The sequence below is a fragment of the Bison bison genome, unplaced genomic scaffold, assembly GCF_000754665.1.
Source record: "Bison bison bison isolate TAMUID 2011002044 unplaced genomic scaffold, Bison_UMD1.0 scf7180017864215, whole genome shotgun sequence".
NCBI classification, from domain to species: Eukaryota; Metazoa; Chordata; class Mammalia; order Artiodactyla; family Bovidae; genus Bison; species Bison bison.
This window is the reverse complement of record NW_011494787.1, coordinates 1,684,595-1,692,881: the sequence shown is the minus strand read 5'-3', so window position 1 is coordinate 1,692,881 and position 8,287 is coordinate 1,684,595. Positions and strand designations below refer to the sequence as shown.

Below are 8,287 nucleotides of genomic sequence, written 5' to 3'. Positions count from 1 at the left end.
GGACAGGAGAAGGGGATGACAGAGGATGAGATGGTTTGATGGCATCACCAACTCAATGGACAAGAGTTTGAGCAAGCTCCAGGAGATGGTGAAGGACAGGAAAGCCTGGCCTGCTGCAGTCCATGGGGTCACATAGAGTCGGACACGACTGAGCAACTGAACTGAACTGAACTGAAAGGAAATCAACCCTGAATATTCACTGGAAGGACTAATGCTGAAACTGAAGCTCCAGTACTTTGGCCACCTGATGCAAAGAGCTGACTCATTAGAAAAGACCTTGATGCTGGGAAAGATTGGAGGACAGGAGAAGGGGATGACAGAGGATGAGATGGTTTGATGGCATCACCAACTCAATGGACAAGAGTTTGAGCAAGCTCCAGGAGATGGTGAAGGACAGGAAAGCCTGGCCTGCTGCAGTCCATGGGGTCACATAGAGTCGGACACAACTGAGCAACTGAACAACAAGAGAAGCCATCGAAATGAGAAGCCCATGTCCCTCAACAAAGAATAGCCCATGTGTAGCAATGAAGATTCAGCAAAGCCAAAAATAAATAAAAATAAATGAATACATTAAAAAAAATACAGCCTTAAATATTGTTTAACCTAAAGGAATCCTCTAATAAAATTTAAGTCAAGATGAATACATTCCAAATTAAATAAGTGAGAACATTAAAAATAAATAAATAAATAAGCAGGGGTCTTTCCTGGCAGCCCAGTGGTTAAGAATCCATTTTGCAATGCAAGGGATACTGGTTCAAACCCTGGTTCAGGATGATCCCTCATACTGTGGAGCAACTAAGCCTAAGAGCTACAACTGTTGAGCCCATACCCTGCAACCACTGAGCCCGCATGCCTAGAGCCTGTGTACCATAAGAGAAGTCACCACAACGAGAAGTCCTTGCACTACGATGCAGAGTGGCCCTGCTCGCTGCAACCAGAGAAAGCCTGTGTGCAGCACACAGACCCACCACAGCCAGAAAGCAAAGTAAGTAAATAGATCTTTTAAAAAATAAATACATAAATAGGAACATTCTGGTCATACTGCTCTGTACTTGCTTTTTTCTTTTTTAGGGGGGTGGATATGAATTTATTTACATTCAGGCCTTACACAGGTATAAAAGTCACATTTTGCGACAAATTTAAAATGAAAACAAAGTTGGAACTGTCCCCAGAAAACTCAGGACCCATACTTTCACTGACCCCTATTTTCACAGTCCTGTGAGGTATACTTGCTTTTTCACTGATACAGAAGCTACTGTTATGTTTTCATAGCCACACAGCATTTCACAGTCCCTACTCACGGGTATCTACCGATGCAAGGAACATTCTCATCCAGAGAACACTGTGCTCAAGAATAAGCACTTCTTTAAACGAAACTTAGTTTGCCCCACTGTGACTTGTCTACTTGTATTCTTTGCCCATTTTCTAGAGTCTGTTGTCTTATCGTTATTGATTTTTTAGAGTCTGTTGTCTTATCGTTATTGATTTTTAGAAACCCTTTATATAGTATAGAAATTAACCCACTATCACATACATCCCCAAACTCTCTCCCAGCCTGTTGACTGTCTTCTATCTTTGCTTATGGTGGCTATGTCACACACTAGTTTCTCATGTTTATGTGGCAAAAGCAATTATGAACAATTTAGAAAGCACTGTCATGGGTGCAATGCACTTGAGGCTCTGAGCCACACAGCCTCTTCTGCTGGGGACTACAGAGCTGTGCTTAGTAGGTTCCTGTGGTGAAATGGCTGCGTAAGCAATCATTTTCTGAGCTGTTCATATCTGGTTTTACAGCCACGGTGGTGGTATAAATTAATCAAGAAAAAAGCAAAAGAAATGTAAAAATTTTACTTGCTTGCTCGTTTTCATCTATTAAGAGGCTTCTTTTTTAAATGTTTGAGTAATACACTAACAATGTCAAAGAAATCCTGAGCCACTGAAAATCCAAAAACATCTTTATAAACAATAATCTGAGTATTTCCAGACCCTTTCAAACTGTGGGCTTCAGGGCATTATTTGCTGTCACTACAGAGGGAAAAAATACATTCCAAACCTCACAGGAATATAAGGCTCAAGAGTCCAATAACTCCTAGTATTTCAAGCAAGAAACCATTAAAGTTTTCCCTCAGCCTTTCACAGAAGATAAGCATTGGCCCCACTCTGATCCCGAACAGTTAAAAAACCCTAGTGGCCAAATGGGATTTCCCTGCGAGAGTACTTGGTCCTTGTTGCTGCAAACTCTGCCTACAGACCCAGTACTCTTGTGGAGGCTGTCCCACTTGGCCAGAACTACCTGCCTCCCCAGTGCTAAAACTCTATGGTATTCAGCCAGCTGTGCAGAAGGCAGGACTAAAAGATGCTTCTGGACATCTTTTTCCTAGTTGAAACCTGACACTCCTTAAGGAACTTGGTTTCTGGACAATGAAGATTCTGCCATAAAAATCATCCTTCAGTACCCAGTGGTATCCAAAGGAGAAACAGATGGTCTGTCTCAGTGTTGTTTTATTCCTATAACCTTAAAAAAAAAAACCCTCCCTTGGCCGAGGTCTATACCAAACAACTATGCCCCTCCTCCTCATTGCTGTTAAGTTACTAACCTCTCACTCATCAAGGACTTTGCCTCCTTGATCAGTCTGCCTTTCCACTTCAAGTCAGACCTTCTGCCTGCTCACGATCTCCTATATCCTCCTATCTATAGGACCTCTTTCTCATCTCATCTACAGCTGCTTCTTCAACTTCACTGAGGTTTCCAGCCTCTCGATACCACCTCCCTCATCACTTTGCTGCCTATCAGTCCTCTCCTCAATTCACTTCTTTCTTTAGTCAACAAGATGACCATTCTGCTATAATATCCCAGCTGCCTCCTACTCCAAGTCTTCCATTTGCCCACAGAACACAGCTCCTATCTGAATATGAATATACTCTGCTTTAACCCCCAAGTTGCTGAGTGGGCACTGCTAAAGCCATCATTAGTCATGAGGGCTGCTCCCTCCAGAAAGCTGCTGCTTCCAATATCAGCTGGGTCTTCAGCACTGTTCAGTTATCCTCCCATGTGTCTCCAGATCACTCCACGAGCAAGACAGCTTTTAAAAGACATGCCACTATCCCCACTCTCCCACCTGCTCCTGGCAGATGACCTCAATTTCTGCTGCCCAGAAAACACATAGCCCAACAGAAGAAAAATGTCTCTCCAAAATCTTACCAAACCCTTCTGCCCATCACACCCCTCGCCCCAACACCATGCCCCTCGCCCTGATCAAATGAGACTTGACAGTGCTCAACAGAGTGCTAGCAAAAGGTAGGAAAGCAGTAGCTGGTGGTGTGTGGTGACAGTTAAAATCAGCCACAGCCTTGTCTTTTGCTCAAGTTTAATCTCTCTACCGGTGCTTCGGATACAGCAGACCCTTCTCCCCAGGAGACTTGCTCAACAATTGTTATTCTCTTTTCTGTCTTCAACTTTTCCTTCTCTACTAACTTTTTCCCCAGTGCAAGATCATGCTTGGGTCTCAAAAAATAAATAGACCTCCCTAGATCCCGTGTCCCCCTTCATTAACACTCCTCTCTTCAAACAAGCTTCTTGAAAGAACAGCCTCCCTGACTGGGTCCACCCTTGCCCCCAGCTGCCAGCTGCAGAGATACTACCTAATAAAAGAGAGTGGACTCCTCTTATTTACCAAACGTCTGTTCTTTGAAAAACTGCTTTAGAGATTAGCAAAGAAACCATGAAAAGAAATGCACTGTGCTGCTATTAACTCCGAATTTTAATAATATGAATGAGGAGAATAGATTTCCCTTTGTAATCAACGCCACCTCTGACTAGGGTGCAAGTTTATTTAGTGTTAGACAAACCTGTTTTCACAAAACTTCCCTGATTCTCTAGATCCAAAAGCTAAAAATAATCTTTCCTCTCTGAGTTCCCACAGCATTAGTCTTACACCTGTCATACCTTATCACTTTATATCAAATTATCACATAACCCTACAGTTAATAAGTAATTGATAAATGCGTAGACTTTACAAGTACCTATTATAGACTGGATAATTTTAACAATCAATCAATCTACTCAACCAATTAACTCAGGATCCTTGAAGATCCTCCATGACATTTTGCTAACTTAGTAAAGCTGCCTTCAGTCATTCACAACCTGTAATAAAGGTTTTCACTTATTTAAAGCCAGCTTAAGAATATAAAATACTAAGACGTCACCATGTCATTTGGTGTTCAGACTGAAAAGACTAAAGTAAAAGTCAATGGGGGCAGGAATTACCCAATCTGAGGTAACGAGGAGGGTGAGCAGAGCATTCCAAGGGAAGGAACGCATTTCTCCCTCTCTTACCTGAAAAATGGCTCAAGAAATGCTCCTCAAGGAGGGACTGAGACTTCCCCTCACACAGTGTCTGCTTCGCCATTCCTAGACCTCCCGTAGTTTTGTTCATTTCTGAAACAGGAAATTTCTCTAAAAAATCTCCAAAGTTTTTTCTGATGCAAATAACTGCACATTATTTAAAGCACGGAAATTAAATCTGATTCTGGAAAGCAGGTTTAATGCTTAAAAAAAACAAAAAAAAAACAGGGTAAATCCTTTTGTGAATATAAAAAATCTCCATGTCCTTGTCTCCCAACCACCCTCAACATGAGATCATCTGTATGAAATTGGTAATTCTCCTAAAGCACAACACAGGGACTGGCGTCAGATACTTCTAAAGTACTGACATTCCTGCGCCCACAGTCCCTCTGAAGAAGCCAGGCTTTAATCCTCACTCAGGCAGAAATATGGGCTTGGAGGACTGTGTAAAGGTAAAAAGGTGGCCAAGAAAGCATGCCAGGAAACACAAGGCAGGGCCAGGTGACAGACCCCGGTCCCCCTGGAGCCAGAGCCAGAACCTCCCAATTTGCTTTAACCTTGTAGAGGGCATAATTTTCAGCCAGGCTAATAATCACCAGGGGCACACAGCCAGAGGGCAGGGCAGGCTGGGTAAGCAAAAGCCAGGGAATGAACCTGAGAGGCTCCTGAATTAGAATCCAAGCAGTGAGGAGGAAGGGTGGTGGACAGCCTCCTACAGACAACTTATAAAGTAGCTGCCTTCATTGAGAAAGATCCAGGTTGCCAACAGGAACTCTCCTACCTCCATGGGCCTCTCACTTGCCCCACAGACCGTCTCAGCTACCTGATTTTCTTTAGAGGAAGAGATCCTGTGACTGTGACTCAAGTCACACTAGCATACTGACTTTGGAAATGTCCCCTCTCTGTGGAGTCACCAGCTTAGAGCAGAAACTTCCCATGGTGCCATTTCCTCCCTCCCTGCTACAAAATCTTGAGTCTTAAGACTTGTCCCCAAGCCACCTAGCCAAGTTATAATGTGAGGCTGCGGGAAGAACGCTCTATACAACTTAGCATGCCTTGGGCAAAAGATTCCTTCAGTCCTTCACACGATCACTCTCTCACTCACTCATCCACTCAATCACCCACTGTTTCCAAGCACTATGACTGCCCACTATGCTCCAAGCACTCAGCTGCAAGGATGCCCTACAGGACTCTTAGCAGACAGCAGTCTGTCAATTGCCTAAGAACATCTCTAAAGTGGACCCTGGTGACCCAGAACTTCTGACAGGAGACAACTGCTTTTTGTGTCTATGCTATCAGGACCAGTTAAACAATTTCATCCCATAAATGTGATTGTCAGTTGGGAAACTGAAGTGACTTAAGAGACGTCTGATTTTCTACTCATTGAAGGCTTTTCTACTCATTGAAGCCGGTCTTCTTTGGCTCTCCACCAGCTAGTGCATACATAAGTTACCATGTCATTCCAAAAGTAAACAAACCTAATGACATCACATACACACAAAGAGACTCTTTTTTCATGTAATTAGTTAAGCCCTTCCTTCATGGGTCTAAATAAATACGCTTTTATTGTAATGCTCTCAAAAGAATGAAGCCAGAATCTCATAAACTACCAAGTTACCACACAAACTCTGCTGTAACCAAACTGTCCAACCTTACTTAAAATACTTCAAGCTATTTATGAATAGATTAGGACTTTTCCCTCTTGAATTCAATGGAACATCCAACATTCTCTGGTTAGAGGAATGTCAGGGCCTACAAGGGATAGGGGACAGGGCAGTGACTGTGAATACCATGGTGTCTTCCCTGGCTCTCATCTTCCTCCTACCTCTTAATTTTAGGTACCACTATACCCAGGCCACAGCTTTTGCTCTAGTTTTCCCCTCTTTGGAAAATTCATCTCTAAGTGACAGAGAGTGAAGACATGAGAAATGGAATTTGAGGCCTGTATCCTATGGCTCAGTGGGTAAAGAATCTGCCTGCAATGCAGGAGACACAGGAGATGCAGGTTTGATCCCTGAGTCAGGAAGATCCCCTGTAGGAGGAAATGGCAACCCACTCCAGTATTCTTGCCTGAAAAACCCCACAGTTAAGAGGAGCCTGGTGGGCTACATCCAAAGGTTGCAAAGAGTCAGATATGAGTAAGCACACACATACTAGATCTTTGGGCTTCCCTGGAGGCTCAGTTGCAGTGCAGGAGACCCTGGCTCTATTCCTGGGCCAGGGAGACCCGCTGGAGAAAGGACAGGCTACCCACTCCAGTATTCTTTGGCCTCCCTTGTGGCTCAGCTGGTAAAGAATCCACCTGCAATGTGGGAGAGCTGGGTTCGATCCCTGGGTTGGCAAGATCCCCTGGAGAAGGGAAAGGCTACCCAATCCAGGACTCTGGCCTAGAGAATTTCATGGATTGTATAGTCCATGGGGTCACAAAGAGTTGGACATGTCTGAGCGACTTTCACTTCACATACCTTAGTTTGGACTTTACAGGTGGTGCCAGTGATAAAGAACCTGCCTGCCAATGCAAGAGAAATAAGACATGGGTTCAACCCCTGGGTCAGGAAGATCTTCTGGAGGAGGATATGGCAACCCAACCCAGTATCCTTGCCTGGAGAATCCCCATGGCCAGAGGACCTTGACGGAAAGGAGGAGCCATAAGGTCACAAAGAGTCAGAGTCAGACACAACTCAAGTGACTGAGCGAGCACGCATACCTTAGTTTGAGTCCTAATTTTACTAACCGAACTTCAGTTCTATAAAGGAGTAAAAAAAAAATAGCACATGGTATACAGGATTGTGTTAAATAAACTGCTGCACATAATGGCCTTTGTAAATGGCAGAGAGATTTTAAAATAACGATTACTGCCCAATCCTACCTCTCAAGTTCTGTTCTCAGGTTCCAAATGAGACCAACGCCACATTCCTCTCCAGAGTCTGTCAAGACTGCTGACAGGAAAGGGAGAACCAAGTACGACCCACCCCATCCCCAAGAATTTCAAGGGTGTCAGATTTAGAGCCCCCACTTTCACCTATTAGCTCTCTTTTTACATGTTATTTTTTCTTTAAATGGGAATCCCCAGCCTAAACATTTCCTTTCAGATGTACCTCTAGCCCTTCAAGATCAACCCCAAGAAACAAGTTTGTCTCCTCTTCTAGAAAGAGTGCTTCTCCTTTCCAGTTACCCCGATTTCTGTCATGACGAGTTGTCGTCCAACTTCAAAGGGTAAACAGACACCTTGGCATTATCAGTGACTTATTTTTTCTTCTTTATCCTCTTCCTGCCTGAGAGATGATCAGATCAGTGGTTTCTTCTATGAAATGCCCTTCAGATTAGTTCTTTTCCTTATAATCCTTCTCCAGCTGATGCCTTATTATTTCATATTTCAGGCCTACGCTGCCACTACAGCTTCCTAACTTGTTTCCCTAACCACATTTTTCACTTCATTCATTTCATACATTCACACTATAAAACTTTCTACTTTTATCACCACTATTCATTACCTAGCTCATCAAGGTTAAAAAAAAAAAAGCCTGGTTTCAGCCCACCCATCACAAGTCAGAATCTATTTACTATTTAATTTCAGATATTGTTATAATTGTTCTATTTTAAAATTTATTTTTAATTGGAGGATAATTGCTTTACAATGTTGTTCTGGTCTCTGCCATAAAACAACATGAATCAGCCGTAAGTATACTTATGTGCCCTCTCTTTGAACTTCCCCCCACCCTCCCACCCCATCCTCTAGGCTGCCACAGAGCCAGGTTGAGTTCCCTGTGTTACACTGCAATTTACCACTATTTATCTATTTTACATCCAGTAATGTATATATTTCAATGCTACTCTCTCGTTATTTCCTAATTTTTTTAAAGTGACTATTTTTTTCTGAATCAGAAAAGATAATTTGTTAATGCATTGTATGATTTTTAAAATATATCTACATAGTTGGAG

The 8,287-nt window shown here is 42.9% G+C and overlaps 1 long non-coding RNA gene across 8 annotated transcripts in view; it reads right to left on the bottom strand.

The window, feature by feature from the left end:
* LOC104992422 overlaps positions 1-8,287 on the bottom strand; it is a 57,816-nt gene that overhangs the window by 8,973 nt on the left and 40,556 nt on the right. The gene's annotated exons all lie outside the window — the stretch shown is intronic.